The sequence below is a fragment of the Trichechus manatus genome, unplaced genomic scaffold (assembly GCF_000243295.1).
Source record: "Trichechus manatus latirostris isolate Lorelei unplaced genomic scaffold, TriManLat1.0 scaffold00243, whole genome shotgun sequence".
NCBI classification, from domain to species: Eukaryota; Metazoa; Chordata; class Mammalia; order Sirenia; family Trichechidae; genus Trichechus; species Trichechus manatus.
In genome coordinates this window covers 2566081-2585694 of record NW_004444179.1, presented here as the reverse complement: position 1 = coordinate 2585694, position 19614 = coordinate 2566081, and positions in this window count along the sequence as shown.

Sequence of the window (19614 nt, the reverse complement as noted above, 5' to 3'; positions counted from 1 at the left end):
GGCTGGTCGTTCGAACCACTGGCCCTTCGGTTGTAGCCGAACACTTTAACCGCTGTGCCACCAGGGGTCCAAAAGAAGTATACTGAAAGGAAAAACAGAACTACAAATAACTATGTACTTTTAATTTTAAAAATAACTTTTCTGATACATAGCATCTTCATTCCCGAAAGGTTTCAAGACATTCTTTTCATCTAAATGCATGGCCATGTTACATGCACTTCAGAAACTGAATAAAATTTTAACTTATCTTTACGTACTTCACTAGCAGATTTAATAACTTCTGTATTTTGAGCTCATGTATCCAACAATCGCATATAACTATAACACTGTGGGATAAGCAAAATGTGCTTTTGAGGAGCTAAAATGTAGGTCCCCAAGTCCAGGTGCCAAACTTCTGCAACTTATTTTCAGGATAAACTTCTGCCACTTTAAAGATGAGGTTGGGATTCTGAGCCTGTTTACTCTTTGTACATTATTTTCATAAGCTTGATTGCCTGGTTTTCCAGACCTCAGGACACAAAAGCAAAAATGAGAGACAGGAAGAAAAGTTGTTTATTGGTGTCCACTGGTAACATTTTATATTCAGCTCCCAACACATTTTCCGGCACATATCAACATCAGTTGGTATCTGTTGAATGATACTGTGAAAATAGACCTCAAAGAAACACAATCGGAATTAGGTACATTGTATTGTAATTTTGGAAGACTATTTCAAGAGAAGGGTATGAAAAAGTTAAAAGGATATCAAGAATAAAGAAAGTGAGCTAGTCGTCCATCTAAGATACATCTATTTGTCCCATCTCGTCTGGAACAAAGGAGAATGAAGAAAACCAAAGAAACAAGGAAAATATTAGCCCAAAGGACTAAGGACCACATGAACCACAGCCTCCACCAGCCTGAGCCCAGAAGAACTAGATGGTGCCCAGCTACCATCACTGACAGTTCTGACAGGGATCACAATAGACAGTCCTGGACAGAGCGGGAGAAAAATATAGAACAAAATTAAAATTCACAAAGAAGACCAGACTTGGGCGGACAGAGACTGGAGGAACCCCTGAAACTATGGCCCCTGGATACCCTGCTAACTTAGAATTGAAGCCACTCCTGAAGCCCACTTTGCAGCCCAGGATTAGACAGCCTATAAACAAACAATAACACACGTGAGGAACGTATTTCTTTGTTCAAATACAAGACCGAATGGACAACTCCTTCCCAAAAGCAAAGATGACAAGGTAGCAAGGGACAGGAAAACTGGACAAATGGACACTGAGAACTCAGGGCGGAAAAGGAAAGGGTGAGAGGGCCGACACATTGCAGGGATTGCAACCAACAAATAACTCTTAGAATGAGAAACTAACTTGAGCTGAAAACTTTCACCTAAAGCACAATAAAATTAAAAAAAAAAAAAGTGAGCTAGTAACTGAAAGTTTAAAACAATGGATGAAGAATCCATCAAAGATTAAGGAAAAGGTCAGGAATACAACGTTTTAAAAAATGGAGAGGTAGCATAGTATAGCAGCAGAATTCTAGATCTCCTGAACTCACAGATTAAAGATTTAAGAAGGCCATAAGTGAGGTAGAGGTAGTATCTGGTATAAAAAATGATTAAGATATAAATAAGAATCTCAGCCTAGGCAAGATTCTAGGAAGGGTTTATATTAGAAATGTTCAGGAGTGGATGACAGATGGAAAGGCAGAGGAGGAAATGGTAACTTCAAGTCAAGGATAACTATTTTTGGCCTTAGGAGTGATATAAAATGAGGAAATATGAAGGAAAAAAGAGCAACATCAAATTAAAAAAAACAAAACAAAATAAAAAACCATTGCCCATCGAGTCGATTCTGACTCATAGCAACTCAATAGGACAGAGTAGAACTGCCCCATGGGATTTCCAAGGCTGTAAATCTGTAAGAAGCAGACTGCCACATGTTTCCTCCCTGGAACAGCTGGTGGGTCTGAACTGTCAACCTTTCCGTGAGCAGCCCAGAGCTTAACCACTACACCACCCACCCATTGCCATTGAGTTAACCCTATAGCTACATTATAGAAAAGAGTAGAACTGACCCCTCAGGTTTCTAAGGCTGTAAATCTTTGCAGAAGCAGACTGCCACATCTCTCTCCCACGGAGCTGCTGGTGGGTTCGAACCACTGACCTTTCAATTAGCAGCTGAGCGTTCAACCACTGTGCCACCAGGGCTCTTTAAAACCAAATTACTGTCTAGCATTACTAGAAGGTAGATTGCATTCTTTAAAGATGAATGAATTGACATAAAAATTTAGGAAGATAACAGATTCAAACTAAACAATAAAAGAGGTAGCTAACTTAGAGTAGGTTTGAGACCAATACAATTGTTAAATATTGTCATCAGACGCTGATAGATCCAAATCGGGCTTAAGTGCATTCATCAAGGAAGTATTTCATTATTTAAGACTGGGAAATATTTTGAAAATGATAGAAAAGTGCACTAAAAAAGATAGCTGTGCCTTGGAAAGAAGGGCCTGCATAACATGACACCAACAGCCTTTTATTATCAGTGGTTCACCTCCGGTTGACTCCACGGCAACGGGTTTGGTTTTGGTTTTCAGCTCCCCATTAAAATGTGCAGGACTCCACCTTCTAGTAAGTACACATCTGCTCACCTTCTAATTAAATGGTGCTCGTGCAAAAGAGAATGATACCTAAGGAATTTAACAAAAGTTGGAGAATACATTGCAATCACTCTTGTCTTGCAAATTAGAATTATTTTTCCTGAGCTTCTTGTTAATTACAGAAATGAAAATCATTGAACTTGGTGCTTTACAATAAATATTCTAGTAACTGGGGCTTTAAAACATTACCTGGAAATTTAAGTGACTTATTACAGCAGCATATTGCTGGAGACATTCCGATTAACTGAAAATCTGAAATATTTCAGGTAGAATATTTAAAAGAACTGGAGGTGTCTTTAGACTAAAATGACAGCACTTACAATTGAGACAGGTAGAAACCTCCCACTCCCCTACCCACAAAAATACCAACCAAAAAAATCCTTTACCTTATTCCTTTATGTAAATAGCATATTTTGCATGACATTATACATAAAAAGACCAGGAAAAATCAGAAACCTATTGCTTACTGGATTACTTCCATGATTAGAAGGAACATAGATTTAGTACATTGTTTCCTCATAATCCTGTTATTTTATGATGCCTGGCTTTGTTACGAGATGATGTTAAATATGTTAAAAATGTAAAATATTGTTCTAAGAAACAAAAAGTGAGCAAAATGAATTACAGTGGTAAGAGGACATTTTAAAATGTCATTTGCCTTCAAAGGGATGGTTTGAAGTTAGATGTAATTTCCAGTACATTAATATTTTTGTGGTGTCCAATGGAAAAGGATTGTGGCACCAGTTAAGCACAGACTATTTCCAAATCAGTTCTATTTTGTCCTTATTTTTTGAAAGTGGATATAGCTAACCTTCTAGTAATTCTGCTTAGTTAAAAGGAAACAGCAAAGCCAGACATAATTTGACTAAGTCTATAATCAAATTGTTTTAGAATTTACAGATTTCATTTGCTCTAATCGAACAATATCAGGCACCATTCCTGACTACAAGGGGAGAAATAGCATGCCTGCCTCTGTACATGGGCAGAAAAGAGCCTCCTTTTTATACGTCTTCTTAGTTTCTCACATAAAAAATCAGCCAATGAAAATCCTATGGATGACAAGGTTTTTGATTCAAAAATGATCATGAGGGTGTCACAAGACGGGCAGCATTTCATTTCTTTGTTCCTGGGGTTGCCATGAGTCGGGGGCCAGCTCCAGGGCAGCTAACAACAAGCACAACCTTTTTACTCCCCCTCACCGCCCCATCCCATTTATCTAACCTAAATTTCACGGGCAGTTCCAATAATCATCATGCTTGCGTGGCTAAGTCACGATCCAATCCATCTCCACCCAACATGTGTGGCATCTCTGAATCTAAATGGGATTGGGGAAGAACTCTCAATCACACTGCAGGTCTCACTTTAAATTTATAATATTAATATCATGTGGGCTCTTTATCCTGCCCAGCAATCATGATCTATTCCCTTAGTTTATTCTCTTTCAACTCTGTTAATGTTAGCTTCATACCTTCTCCTTTCTCCTCAAACATCAGACTTCTCGACACTTCCTTCCACATCCTCATATTCAGCTGGTTGTCTTATTTCCTGGGTCACTAAAACCAGAAGCAATTGGAAGAGAATTTCCACAAGCTTCGTTTGCCATATGAGCCAGCTACGTGCACTGCAAAGGTTAAATCTTGTAATTATTATGTCTACTCCACAGAAATCCTTCTTCAACAACAGTCCATTAACAGTGTTTTTCAAATGTACAGAGTTTCTGGGTGGTGCAGTTAATGTGCTCCATGGCTAACCTAAATGTTGGAGGTTCGAGTCCACCCAGAGGTGCCTCAGAAGAAAGGTCTGGTGATCTAGTTCTGAAAAAACAGACATTGAAAACCTGATGGAGCACAATTCTCCTCTGACACGCGTGGGGTCTCCATGAGTTGGAGTCGACTTGACTGGTTCAATTGTACAGAGAAGTTTTAATTGATGATCAGAAAAGTTTTCATAGTCAGTAATTTAGGAAAGAAAACTTTATTTTGATCATCGCATCAATTTTTATAATTCCACCATAAATGCTACTTCAGATATTTGAGATCACTGGTAATTTAATCAATCAATCAGTTATACAGTTAAAGTGTTAGTGGTTTACTAGGTCCGTGACATTGTCTTCAGCTTTGCCTCTCTCAGAAAAATTGTTTAATGGACTGTATTAACCTCATTGAGCTTGACGTATTTCCAACATGACTTCAAGGATGTATTCCTCTATCTAAGGCCGATTTGAAATTACTTTCTCCCAAATGGGATCCCAGAATGTACCCAATATTAAGAAATCTGTCATTTAGAAAATTTCTTGAAAACTGACTTTTTGTACTCATCTCTTAGGAAATGGAGTGCATGTCCTTTTCCTAGTGGCCACAAATGGCAGTCTGTACACATGTGACGGAAACCACATGGCTACTGGGCAGGAATCTGAGGGGCACAAAAGGGTTGGAAGCAAGTTATAAACACGGAGTCAAGGAAAAGCTGCCACAGTTGAGACTACAGAACTTTGCAGCTGTACCTGGAGATTGTGAATACTACCACTGAATAAAGAAGTGTTGAGTTAGGGAGAGAGGTTTTTCTTCATACTCTACTTGGTTTGAACAGGCTCATTTATTTTTCAGGAGCAGTCTGTGATAACTTACTTTGGCAGTCTTTCCACCAGAGCAAAAACTAAGTAGCTATTGCTCTTCTGTGAATAGCATACCTGACCAATGTATTTCAAAGGACAATACGCCACGCGTAACATAGGATGCAAATGTAATGTGGCAATTTGATTTTCAAGTAGCACTTCATGGAAAGCATGGCTAAGCGAGAGCAGCGTGCCACAGTCAGCCCTTGTCAATTTATTAGATCAAACGTACATAAGTATCGCAGGGTGGAATAACTATCTTAACGTTCTGAAAAACAGAACGTACCGCAAAGATTGAAAACGTCTCGTACACTATGAACTTCTGATCATGGCTTGGTTTTTGGCACTTACCTGAGCACGGTTTGATGCCCTTAGACTCCAACTTGAGGAGAAAATCCTTGCCTCCCGGCCTCAAACTCCGCTTAGGACGTTCACTTCAAATCCCTCCCACTCATTCCTCCCAGTCTTGCAGATTTCAAACGTGGGAATGTTACCGCAATAACGTGGATTGGAGCCGCTTGCCACAATAGCCAATTCTGAGACAGGGGTGAGGTGAGCAACAAGATGTTTATTATATATCGATATATAGGAGACAGAGGGGAATAGATTCCTCCAAAAAACCCGTCTCCCCCACTGGAGATTGGCTGAAGTCTTTTATAGGGACAGGATTATGGATCTTTTGCGGTAGTTTCCCCTTGAGGTGATGATGTCTTAGATGAGTTAACCTTCTACTGGTATTCTTAGAGGTTATCTGGTGACATCTTTGGGGATTATCCGGCGACATCCTGCTTTTTCTTGTCACAAGATGGGTGCTTTGTTGGTTTTTCATTCTTAGATCATTACCACTTGTTTTCCACCCTCCAGGGAGGAACATCAGTTAATCTTAAACCTTTTTGTAGAGACTGAAATGGGAGGGAAAAATCACGAGACAATGTGGCGGTTAGCAAAGGGGAGTAAATAATAGCGAGCCGGGCCTATGCAGCCTCTTCCAGCAATGTACTTCGGATAACACATCCAAGACGAAGAGGATAAAATAGAGCTAAATGGGTGGATTCAGAGATCCTAACAGTGTGTCAAATACTGCAAATATGATAGTCAACTAAGGTATCACAAGTAATTTTTGGGCAAGAAATGACCTTACCAGACCAAAGCATGATTTACTTTCAAATGCTGCTCCTCAAGATCTAGCCTCCTCCCAATCCCCTAAAAATCATGGGGTATATGTGTATATATAGTCACCAAGGACACAAAATTAGAGTAAATTCTGACTTCTCCCTTTAAAACTCAGAATAATGTCCTCTAGAGCAGTCATAATATTTGCATCTTTCTTTCCACGGATGAGGATCAGTCTCTGGTTTAGATGACAGTCATTTAATGCCTGGATCCCTATCTCTAATATTCTCCTTCATTTAGTTTGGTGTGCCACTGTGAAAGCTATCTCTCTGACCTTTTGGCTTCAGCTTGACCGTGTCGTGTAGTTCCTCAAAGGTTTCCTGACTTCCCTTGGACTTTCGTCTCAGATTCCATTTCGGCTTCTCAGTTTCCTTCGGTACAGCCTGTTCATTCCTCTTATTCCTCTTACGAGGCTTTCTTCCCTTCCCCCTTTGGTTTAGCGAAGCAGTTCTCAAACGTTTTGGTTCTAGGATTTCTTCACACTCTTCAAAATTATTTAGAACCCCAATGTTTATGTGGGTTACCAGTCCTATTTGCCATTGAGTCAACACTGACTCATGGTGACCCAAGTGTGTCAGAGTGAACTGTACTTCAGAGGGTTTTCAATGGCTAATTTTTCAGAATTAGATCACCAGGTCTTTCTTCTGAGGCACTTCGCAGTCAACTCAAACTGACAACCTTTCAGTGAGTAGTCGAGCACATTAACTATTTGCACCACCCAGAGACTCTTTATCCGTATTTACCATATTAGAAATTTTAACAGACATTCTAAAAATATCTATTTATTTATTAAAAAATGATAAATCCATTGTATGTTAATGTAAAATATTTTTCATGAAGAAGAACTGTTTTCCAAAACAAAATAATTTAGTGAGAAGAATGACATTGTTTTACATTTTTGAAAATCTCTTTAACGGTTGTCTTAAAAGAAGAGTGCTGAGCTCTCATTTCTGCTTCTGAATTCAGTCTGTAACATTATGTTCTTTTGTTTGACGTACATGAAAAAAAAATCTGGCCCCATGCAGCCAGAGTATTTTAATATCCTTTTTTAGGTAATTTTGGATTTTTCTTCTTTGATGTTGTTAGTTGCTGTACAGTCAGCTCTGATTCATAGTGGCCTTATGTATAAAGAACAAAATGGTACCCTGTTCTGTGTCATTTTCATGATCAGTGGTACATTGAGTCCATTGTTGTGGCTATTGTGTCAGTTCATCTCATTGAGAGTTTCCCTCCTTTTCGCTGACCTTGTACTTTACCAACTGTGATGATGTGTCAAGAGCAAGAGAGCCGAAGTCTCACCATTCTCGCTTCTAAGGAGCATTTTGGTTGAAATACAACCAGAGTGCTCTTCTTTAATACTACACTAAAACTCAACAAGTGATAATTTCTTAAATGTTGTATGCAATGTGGAAACTGAAACCATATCAATGAACTTGTTTGAATCTGCTACATTGAAATCTATTGGTCTATCTTGTACTTGAATGGGTCTTTTACCCATGCATAATATTGAAACATCATGCATTGGTCATATTACCTCACTGAATTATGCAACTATTCCAAATGTTGATAATTTCGTTACACAATATAAAAAAAATTATTATTACTACTGATCTTATAAGAAGAGTCTTTAAGTAATGGGAAGCTGTCAAGCCTCATGGCTGTGAGTGTAAGTTTTCCAAAATCTAACTTTCACATGGAAACTCAAATTGTACCATTGACAGTGTATAGTGATGGTAGTTTTCCTTGAAGTCCTCAAACTTACCTCATTAAGTTTCAATAAAATGTCTGCCAAATACCCAAATCTGTGTAATCATGATCTGTTAGTGATTCTTCCAAATAAAAATAATCTTTCATAAAACATTGGCTAGTGTTAAAAAATAATCAAAACTCAGTGAAATTTGCACATAAAGTTTACTCTGAGCAGTTATTCTATATGCATATAGGGAGACCATTTTGATTCCAGAAAAAGCAAATGGCTCAAAAACACTGGCTACAATGAGGCTTATAAAGAGAAGAGGAGGGAGAAACATAGATGATCAACCACGGGCAAATCTTTGCATGATTGATTGAACCTGCCCTCCCCATTTTACTGAGATCAATGGATATCAAGTCACAAGATGGTCACTGGCCCTCCACTCAGTTATATTTTTTGAAATTCAAATGTGGCAAGCCTAGCTTTGAACACAGAAGAAAGGATTTGCCACTTTGGGTGAAACAAAAGCGACAGGCAGATTAATTTTGGTCAGGAATTTCTTTAACATGAATATTTGGTTCCATGGGTAAGAAAACCCCCAAATCAAAGCAAGATAACTGCTATAAATTTCTCTCTTTGACACTGGTTTTGGCTCATAACTCAATCGACACAAGTGTTTTTCCTCAAGACAATGAACTTATTTCAATATGTAGGAAGCATACTTTATGCATAATGCCCAATTCTCACACAGAACATTAAAAACACATATAGTCAGGGGTTGAGATTTAATGCAATTAATACTACTACTGCTTCATCAAGGGCATTCTTAAGAGAAACTGGCATTTTTATTAACTGTCAGGGTGTGACAATGAAGAATATGATGACAGGTAGTAAAGTTGGGGGCCACTGTCTTGACTCACTAAGATGCCAGCAGTTTTACCCATCACTGGTTTTGCACCAGCAACGAGAATGTCAACACAGTAAAAGGCAAATAATGCCTTAGTATTATTACAAAAAGTGTTCTGACCTCATGAACCACATGAGAGGGTCTCAGGAGCCCCCAGTACCCTGGCTCCACACTGGCCCAGTGCAGAGGATTCTTGATCCTGGTTGCATATCAAAAGAACATGGAGGCATTTTAAAAATGCCTGCGCTCTGGCCCCACACCAGATCAGTGAAATCAGAACTACTGAAAGTGAAGCCCAGGCGTCAGTATTTTTAAAAACAACCCAAGTGTTTCTACCCTCAGCAAGGCTGGTGTCTTAGTTATCTAGTGCTGCTATAACAGAAATACCACAAATGGATGGTTTTAACAAAGAGAAATTTATTTTTTCACAGTAAAGTAGGCTAAAAGTCCAGATTCACGGTGTCAGCTCCAGGGGAGGGCTTTCCCTCTTTTGGCCTTCTCGTCAGTGTTCCCCCGGACTAGGAGCATCTCTGCGAAGGGACCCCGGTCCAACGGACGCGCTCTGCTCCTGGCACTGCTTCCTTGATGGTATGAGGTCCCCCTGTCTCACTGCTCACTTCTGTCTTTTATATCTCAAGACATTGCCTCAGGATACAATCCAGTCTTGTAGATCAGGTCCTGCCTTACTAACACAACTGCCACCCATCCTCCCTCGTTAACACCATACAGGCAGGATTTACAAAATCTAGGAAAATCACACAGTACCAAGAATCATGGCCAAGCCAAACTGATACACACATTTTTTGGGGGACATAATTCAAACCATGACATTTCACCCTTTGGCCCCCCAAAAATCACATTCTTGCAACATGGAAAACATATTCACCCCATGATAGCATAGCAAAAGTCTTAACTCCAAGTCCAAAATCCAAAAATTCCTCTTCATCTGTGAAGTCTAGAATACAAGTTATCTGCTTCCAAAGGTACAATAGCAGAACAGGCACAAGCTATACATTTCCATTACAAATGGGAGAAACTGGAGGGAAAGAAGGGATAACAGGCACCAAGCAAGTCAGCAGAACACATCACATTAGCCCTCAAGGCTTTGAAAACAATCCTCTCTTCTCTGAGACCATTTACACAACAGCCCTGCCCTCCAGTCTCTAGGTATCGGCCACAGTCTCTGGATTCTGAGTGGAGGCCCCTCGGCCCTGGGCTTCAGCTCTGCCTTCCAGGCCCACTGGGAGAGCAACTCTGCTCTCTTGGCTTTAGGCGCACCATTCTCCTAGTCCATCGGAGTGACAACTCCACCCTTAGAAACACCAGAGGCCATGGTTCCACTTTTGAAACCCCAGAGGTCCTGGCCATACCTTTTGAGGCTGAAGCAGCTCAGCTTCTTGCGTCCCTTGTCTCTTCAGCTTCTGCTTCCTATGGCCTCTCAGCCCTCGGGCCTCACGCCCACATCTGCCCTGCTGGGGCAAGTGCTCCAAAGCTCAGTAGCTCCAGCGGTAAGTGCCCGGAGGCACCCCACTCCGCCAGGAAGCCTCCTGCTCACAGGCATTCAGCTCTCTCGCTCCATGGGTCGGCTCCAGCACCGTCTTTCACCAGTCTCCTGGTTCTGCTGCTGTTGGTTCTCTGCTGCTGCTGCTTCTCTGCTGCTGTAGGTTCTCTGCTGCTGGTCCTCTGTCACTGCCGCACGTCTATCCGTTCACAGTTTTAAAACCACTTCCACATTTTAGGTATCTGTTAGAGCAGCACCCCACTCTCCCGGTACCAAATTCTGTCTTAGTTATCTAGTGCTGCTATAACAGAAATACCACAAGTGGATGGTTTTAACAAAGAGAGATTTATTTTTTCACAGTAAAGTAGGCTAAAAGTCCAAATTCAGGGTGTCAGCTCCAGGGGAAGGCTTTCCCTCTTTTGGCCTTCTCGTCAGTGTTCCCCCGGACTAGGAGCATCTCTGTGAAGGGACCCCGGTCCAAAGGACGCGCTCTGCTCCCAGCACTGCTTCCTTGATGGTATAAGGTCCCCCTGTCTCACTGCTCACTTCTGTCTTTTATATCTCAAGACATTGCCTCAGGACACAATCCAGTCTTGTAGATCAGGCCCTGCCTTAATAACACAACTACCACCCATCCTCCCTCATTAACATCATAGAGGCAGGATTTACAACATATAGAAAATCACACAGTACCAAGAATCCTGGCCCAGCCAAACTGATACACACATTGTTTGGGGGACATAAGTCAAACCGTGACAGCTGGTAAACATTGATCTGGCCTCACCGTATGGAACCTGTTTTCAGCTCTTACTGTTCTCTTCACCCATGTTTTAGTCTTCTAACTTTTCCCGAGTTCTTTCATGTGCTTAAAACACTTACCTAGACACTATTTCTAACTCATTCAGATCTCATCCTGTGTAAGCAGTCTTCCTAGGCTTTACATGACGAAGGAGATAAAAGGAAACCATCAGTGAACTGTCAGGCAGCTAATGCAATTAACTGGGATTTTTCTTTCTTTTTTTTTTTTTTTAACTGTATTTCATTGCTTTTCATTAAAGGGCCAATATTTATTTATTTTTTATTATTATCCTTTAGATGAAGGTTTATAGAACAAACTAGCTTCTCATTAAACAATTAGTACACTTATTGTTTTGTGACATTGCTTGCCATCCCCATTACATGTCAACACTCTCCCCTTCTCGAACTTGGGTTCCCTGTTACCAGCTTTCTGTCCTCTCCTGTCCTCTAGTCCTGGCCCCTGGGCTGGTGTGTCCCTTCGGTCTCGTTTTGTTTTATGGGCCTGACTAATCTGTGGCTGAAGGGTGAACCTTGGGAGTGATTTCATCACTGAGCTAAAAGGGTGTTCGGGGGCCATGCTCCTGGGGTTTCTCCAGTCTCTGTCAGACCAGTAAGTCTGGTCTTTCTTTGTGAGTTAAAATTTTGTTCTACGTTTTTCTCCAGCTCTGTCCAGGACCCTCTTTTGTGATCCCTGACTGTCAGAGCAGTCCGTGGTGGTAGCCAGGCACCATCTAGTCGTGCTAGACTCAGAAAAGACTAATATTCAAATAAAAAAGTTCATCTTGATTTTTTTCTTGGTCTAATAACAAAAATAGACCAAAAATAAGAATTAGACCATAAAGCAAAGGTTAACAGTATTACAAAAATAAGGTTTTCTGTTTATGATATTTTTCGTATGAAAAATGTATACTTTAAAAGCTAATCTACTAGTTTTTATGCTGACCCTCTCACTTCTGAGTAAAGTCTTTCTTTCTTAAAAGAAAAAAAAAAAAAGACAGACTCTCAGGTGACGAATGACACCAACAGAGCCAGAGTCGAAAATCCATGGATCCAGCTGATAGGCCATAGTACACTGGCCTCCGGCATGGCTGGTAAAACTACTCCAGGGGACAAAACTCTTCACGAAATATTATTTGAACACTTTACCATATAGAACTTAAGATAACCCAGAAAACCAAACTTGTTGCTATCGAGTCGTTTCCAACTCATAGTGACCCTATAGCACAGAGTAGAACTGCCCCATAGGGTTTCCAAGGCTGTAATCTATACGGGAGCAGACTGCCACATCTTTCTGCCACAGAGCAGCTGGTGGGTTCAAACCGCTGACCTTTAGGTGAGCAGCCAAGTGCTTAACCACTGTGTCACCAGGGCTCCTAGAAGTTAAGGCAAGAATTGGAAAAAAAAAAAGAAGAAGTATTTTCTTCATATAGATTGTAGCTCTGAGCTGTTAATCAAGTTGTCTGAGAAAACGCCCAAGAGTGGCTGTTGCTCAGAGCCTGAAAGAGGAGGAGAGAATTCCTGCAGGTCAGAAGGAGAAGATAATGATTTTTAAAGAGTATATCAAGAACTGATAACATGAGGACGAATTTCAGGCAGGCAAGGGAAATGACTGGAAATAAATGTCTCTGGCTTCACTCGCCCGCACAGTGGTCTTTCAGAACTGCCACAGAGAGCAGCTTTTCAGCATGATTGACCACGAAGCACTTAACGTTCCCACTGAGATGCGCAGAACTGACTCTCTGGATGCATTTGGGCAAATATTAAAGGTCAGGCCTGGTATTTAACTGACTTAATGATATCCATTTTTATTTATTATGTTTTTATTTCTTTTTTCTTTTTTTTTTTTAATCATTGTTTCAAATACATTATGTGGGCTATCAGTACATCAAACTTTCCTGAAATAGAGAAGCGATATTCAGCAAATGTAATCATTGTTATCCCTTCACAGAGCCACCCTTATATCTGATTGCTGTCCTAGGCTTTCTGTTGTCCTACTAGACCACTGGGCTGGAACTTCTAAGCAGTGTGTTTGATCTCACTACACTCTGTCTGTAACAGAGGCCGCTGTCACTCTGGGAAGAAGTGGGCACGGGAGGGGGGCGCTACACCTGCACACAGTTTTGTATTTCTTTGTCGCTGCTTCCTTGCAGATGGTTACCTAATGACTCATTAACTTGTCAGATGATTTGGTAATTTTCTGTTTCAATTATTTTTACTAATTTAATTTTTTACATCACTTTTCATGTTAACTGAACAATTTTGAGATTCAGTTTATTTGACTCTCATTTATTTGACTGCTCATTTCTTGTTTGAAGTCTCCCGGCATATTTCCATTTAAGAAATTCCTCCCTTTTCTCCCTTGATTTCCCTTCCTTCCTCTCTCCTTTCCTTTTTTCCTCCGTTCCTGTTCCCCTGCATCTCCCCTTATTTTTAAACCATATAGAAGGCTCACAGATTCCTAACCACTATCCAGTGCTTAGCATATCCTAGAAACATGCCAAGTCTATTCATATCTATTCTTTTTGTTTTCACAACTACTCTCTGAAGTAGAAGTTACTCTTTTCCTCATTTTGAAGATATTGAACCAGGGCTTAGAAGGGACATATAAAATTGGCCAACTTAGTGATAACAGAGTCACAGATGAAATAAAACTACACTGCTTTTCCCTATAGAGTGAGCTGCTTAACCATTCTGCCTATGAGTCTATCTTTAATCATAGCCACAGAGTGTCCTTTAAAAAAGAAAATAACTGTCCCCAGTTACATTAATCTCAAAAGAAAGTGTATTTCAAACGTCACAAGCTTCCCTTAATGGTCTTTTACAAGACTATTATCTGTAAATTTATCCAAAGCCGTCTTGAAGTCATTTAGTTTTTTTTTACTCTTACTATCTTCTAGAGTGGAATATCCATCCCCTTAAACCGTCCTTCATTTTCTGCCTTGGAAACTCTCTCACACTTCACCTCTTTCAGCTTCATGATGTTTTCCTGGCTTGTTGTCCATATCTGTGTTTACTCCCTTCCCCTTCTTCCTTTATTATTGTTTTCTATCACATCTCTTAGGAGCCCCGGTGACACAGTAGTTAAGCAATTGGCTGTTAACCAAAAAGGTCAGTGGTTCAAACCCACCAGCTGCTCTGAGGGAGAAAGATGTGGCAGTCAGCTTCCGTACAGATTTACTGCCTTGGAAACCCTATGGAGGGGTTCTACTATGTCCTATAGAGTTGCCATGAATTGGAAACAACAACAACTGGGTTGGTTAACATGCTTATTATTTCTCTTCCCAACTTTAGTTTTCAGAGAGCTAATTCAGTTTTCTCTTACCACACTATTGTCCCTCCTTTCTCTTGAGTTCTTTAACTGCCCTCCCTTGAACACTTTTACCAACCACTATGTTCGTCTGCCACGACTCGTCTCTCAGTTTGTCATACTGCGGTGGCTTGCGTGTTACTGTGATGTTGGAAGCTATACCACCAGTATTTCAAATACCAGCAAGGTCTCCCATGGTGGACAGGTTTCAATGGAGATTTCAGACTAAGACTAGGAAGAAGACCCTGGTGATCGACTTCAGAAAAAATTGGCCGGTGAAAACCTTATGAATAGCAGTTGAAAATTGTCTGATATAGTGCTGGAAGATGAACCCCTCAGGTTGGAAGGCACTCAAAATGCAACCTGGGAAGAGCTGCCTCTTCAAAGTAGAGTCGACCTTAATGATGTGGATGCAGTAAAGCTTTGAGGAACTTTATTTGCTGATGTGACATGACTCAAAATGAGAAGAAACAGCTGTAAACATCCATTGATAATTGGAACATGGAATGTACGAAGCAGGAATTCAGGAAAATTGGAGGTCATCAAAATTGAAATGGACCACATACAGATCTATCTCCTAGGCACTGTTGTTGTTAGGTGCCACCAAGTCGGTTCCGACTCATAGCGACCCTACGTACAACAAAAGGAAACACTGCTGGGTCCTGCACCATCCTCACAATTGTTGTTATGCTTGAGCCCATTGTTGTACCCACTGTGTCAGTCCATTTCGTTGAGAGTCTTCCTCTTTTTCCCTGATCCACTACTTTACCAAGCATGATACCCTTCTCCAGGAACTGATCCCTGCTGATAAGATGTCCAAAGTATGTGAGACGTAGTCTTGCCATCCTTGCTTCTAAGGAACATTCTGGTTGTACTTGGAAGACCAAGACAGATTTGTTCATTCTTCTGACAATGCATGGTATGTTCAATATTCTTCTCCAACACCACAATTTAAAGGCATCAATTCTTCTTTGCTCTTCCTTATTCATTGCCCAGCTTTGGCATGCATATGAGGAGATTGAAAACAACATGGCTTGGGTCAGGTGAACCTTAGTCTTCAAGGTGACATCTTTGCTCTTCAACATTTTAAACAGGTCTTTTGCAGCATATTTGCCCAATGCAATGCATCTTTTGATTTATTGACTGCTGCTTCCATGGGTGTTGATTATGGATCCAAGTAAAATGAAATCCTTGATAACTTCTGCCGTTTCTCTATTTATCATGATGTTGCTTATTGGTCCAGTTGTGAAAGTTTTTGTTTTCTTTATGTTGAGGGGTAATCCATACTGAAGGCTGTGGTCTTTGATCTTCATCAGTAAGTGCTTCAAGTCCTCTTTACTTTCAGCAAGCAAGATTGTGTCATCTGCATAATGTGAGTTGTTAATGAGTCTTCCTCCAATCTTGATGCCCCATTCTTCTTCATAGAGACCAGTTTCTTGTATTATTTGCTCACCATACAGACTGAATAGGTATGGTGAAAGGATTCAACTCTGAAGCACACATTTCCTGACTTTAAACCATACAGTATCCCCTTGTTTTGTTTCAATGACTGCCTCTTGATCTGTTACAGGTTCTTCATGAGCACAATTAAATGTTCTGGAATTCTCATTCTTTACAATACTACCTATAGTTTGTTATGATCCACACAGTCAAATGCCTTTGCATAGTCAGTTAAACACAGGTAAACATCATTTTGGAATTCTCTGCTTTTAGCCATGATCCATCTGACATCAGCAATGATATCCCTCGTTCCACAACATTTTCTGAATCTGGCTTGAATTTCTGGCAGTTCCCTGTCAATATTTTGCTGCAGTTGCTTTTGAATGATCTTCAGCAAAATTTTACTTGCCTGTGATATTGATAATATTGTTCGATAATTGCCACATTTTTTGGAATAGGCATGAATATAGACCTCTTCCAGTCAGTTGGCCAGGTAGCCATCTTCTAAATTTCTTAACATAGATGAGTGAGCACTTCCAGCACTGCATCCTTTTGTTGAAACATCTCAATTGATATTCTGTCAATTCCTGAAGTCTTGTTTTTTGCCAATGCCTTCAGTGCAGCTTTGACGTCTTCCTTTAGTACCATTGCTTCTTGAGCATATACTACCTCCTGAAATGGTTGAACGTCGACCAGTTCTTTTTGGTATAGTGATTCTGTGTATTCCTTCCATCTTCTTTTGATGTTTCCTGTGTTGTTTAATATTTTCCCCATAGAATTCCTTCCCTATTGCAACTCAAGGCTTGAATTTTTTCTTCAGTTCTTTCAGCTTGAGAAATGTCGAGTGTGTTCTTCCCTTTTGGTTTGCTATGTCCAGGTTTTTGCACATGTCGTTATAATACTTTACTTTGTCTTCTCGAGCTGCCCTTTGAAATCTTCTGTTCAGCTCTTTTACTTCATCGTTTCTTCCTTTTGCTTTAGCTACTCTACATTCAAGAGCAAGTTTCAGAGTCTCTTCTGACCCCCGTTTTAGTCTTTCTTTCTTTCCTGTCTTTTTAATGACCTCTTGCTTTCTTCATGTATGATGTCCTTGATGTCATTCTACAACTTGTCTGGTCTTCAGTCATTAGTGTTCCATGCGTCAAATCTATTCTTGATTTTCCAACTACTGAGCCTTCTTCTTTGTTTCCAACTTTTGCATTCCAATCACCAGTAATTATCAATGCATCCTGATTGCAAGTTGGATCAATTTCAGACTGCAAAAATTGGTAAAAATCTTCAATTTCTTCACCTTTGTCATTAGTGGTTAGTGTGGAAATTTGAATAGTCTTATTAACTAGTCTTCCTTGTAGGCGTGTGGATATCATCCTATCATTGACAGTGTTGCACTTCATGATAGATCTTGAAATTTTCTTTTCGAAGATAAATATAGCACCATTCCTCTTCAAGTTGCCATTCCCGGCATAGTAGACCATATGATTGTGCCATTCAAAATGGCCAATACTAGTCCGTTTCAGCTCATCAATGCCTAGGATATCAATGTTTATGCCTTCCATTTCATTTTTCACGATTTCCAATTTTCTTAGATTCATACTTCAAACATTCCACATTCCAATTATTAATGGATGTTTGCAGCAATTTCTTTTCATTTTGAGTCATATCACATCAGCAAATGAAGGTCTGGAAAGCTTGACGCCATCCACATCATTAAGGTCGACTCTACTTTGAGGAGACAGCTCTTCCTCAATCGTATTTTGAGTGCCTTCCAACCTGGGGGGCTCATTTTCCGGCACTATATCAGACAATGTTCCAGTAATCTTCATAAGGTTTTCATTGGCTAAGTCTTTTCAGAATTAGACAGCCGGATCCTTCTTCCTGGTCTATCTTAGTCTAGAAGCTCAGCTGAAACCTGTTCACCATGGGTGACCCTGCTGGTATCTGAATACTGGTGGCATGGCTTCCAGCATCACAGCAACATGCAAGCCCCCACCGTACAGCAAACTGACAGATGCATGGGGGATCCTAACAGATGCATGGGGGATCCTAGGCATTAGTGAGCTGAAATGGGCTAGTATTGGCCATTTTGAATCAGACAATCATATGGTCTACTATGCTGGGAATGACAAATTGAAGAGAAAGGCCATCACATTAATCATCAAAAAGAACTTTTAAGATCTATCTTGAAGTACAAGCTGTCAGTAATAGGATAATATACATATGCCTACAAAAACCAGTTAATAGATTATTATTCAAATTTACATACCAACCACTGATGCCAAAGATGAAGAAATTGAATACTTCTACCAAATTCTGCAGTCCGAATTGAGCAAACATACAGTCAAGATGCATTGATAATTACTGGTGATTGGAATGTGAAAATTGGAAACAAAGAAGGATTGGTAGTTGAAGAATATGGCCTTGGTGATAGAAATTACATTGGAAATGGCATGATAGAATTTTGCAGGACCAATGACTTTTCATTGCAAACAGCTTCTTTCAACAACATAAACAGCAACTATACACGTGGGCTTCACCAGATGGAGTACACCGGAATCACATCGACTACATCTGTGGAAAGACACGATGGAGAAACTCATTATCATTTGTCAGAATAAGGTCAGGCGCCGACTGTAGAATAGACCATCAATTGCTCATAGGCAACTTCAAGCTGAATCTGAAGAAAATTAAAACAAGAAAAGACAAAGTACAACCTTGAGTATATCACACCTGAATTTAGAGACGATCTCAAGAATAGATGTGATGCATTGAACACTAATGACTGAAGACCAGATGAGTTGTGGGATGACATCAAGGACATCATACTTGAAGAAAGCAAGAGGTCATTAAAAAGACATGAAAGAAAGAAAAGACCAAAATGGATGTCAGAAGAGACTCTGTAACTTGCTCTTGAATGTGGAGTAGCTAAAGTGAATGAAAGAAATGATGACATAAAAGAGCTGAATAACCAAAACCAAACCCTTTGCCATCAAGTCAATTCTGACTCCAAGCAACCCTGTAGGACAGAGTAGAATTTCCCATTAGGGTTTCCAAGGAGCTACTGGTGGATTCGAACTGCCCACCTTTTAGTAGTTGAAGGCTTAACTGCTGCTCCACCAGAGCTCCAAAAAATAGAAGATTTCAAAGGGTGGCTCAAAGAGACAAAGTAAAGTATTATAATGAAATGTGCAAAGACCTGGAGTTAGAAAAATAAAAAAGAAGAACACACTCAGTATTTCTCAAGCTGAAAGACCTGAAGAAAAAATTCAAGCCTCGAGTTTCAATATTGAAGAATTCTAGGGGAAAAATATTGAACGATGCAGGAAACATCAAAAGATGATGGAAGAAATACACGGAGTCACTATACCAAAAAGAATTGGTCAACATTCAACCATTTCAGGAGTAGCATATGATCAGGAAGTGATAGTATTGAAGAAAGAAGTCCAAGCTGCACTGAAGGCATTGGTGAAAAACAAGGCTCCAGGAATTGATGGAAGCCAATTGGATGTTTCAACAAAACAGATGCAACATTGGA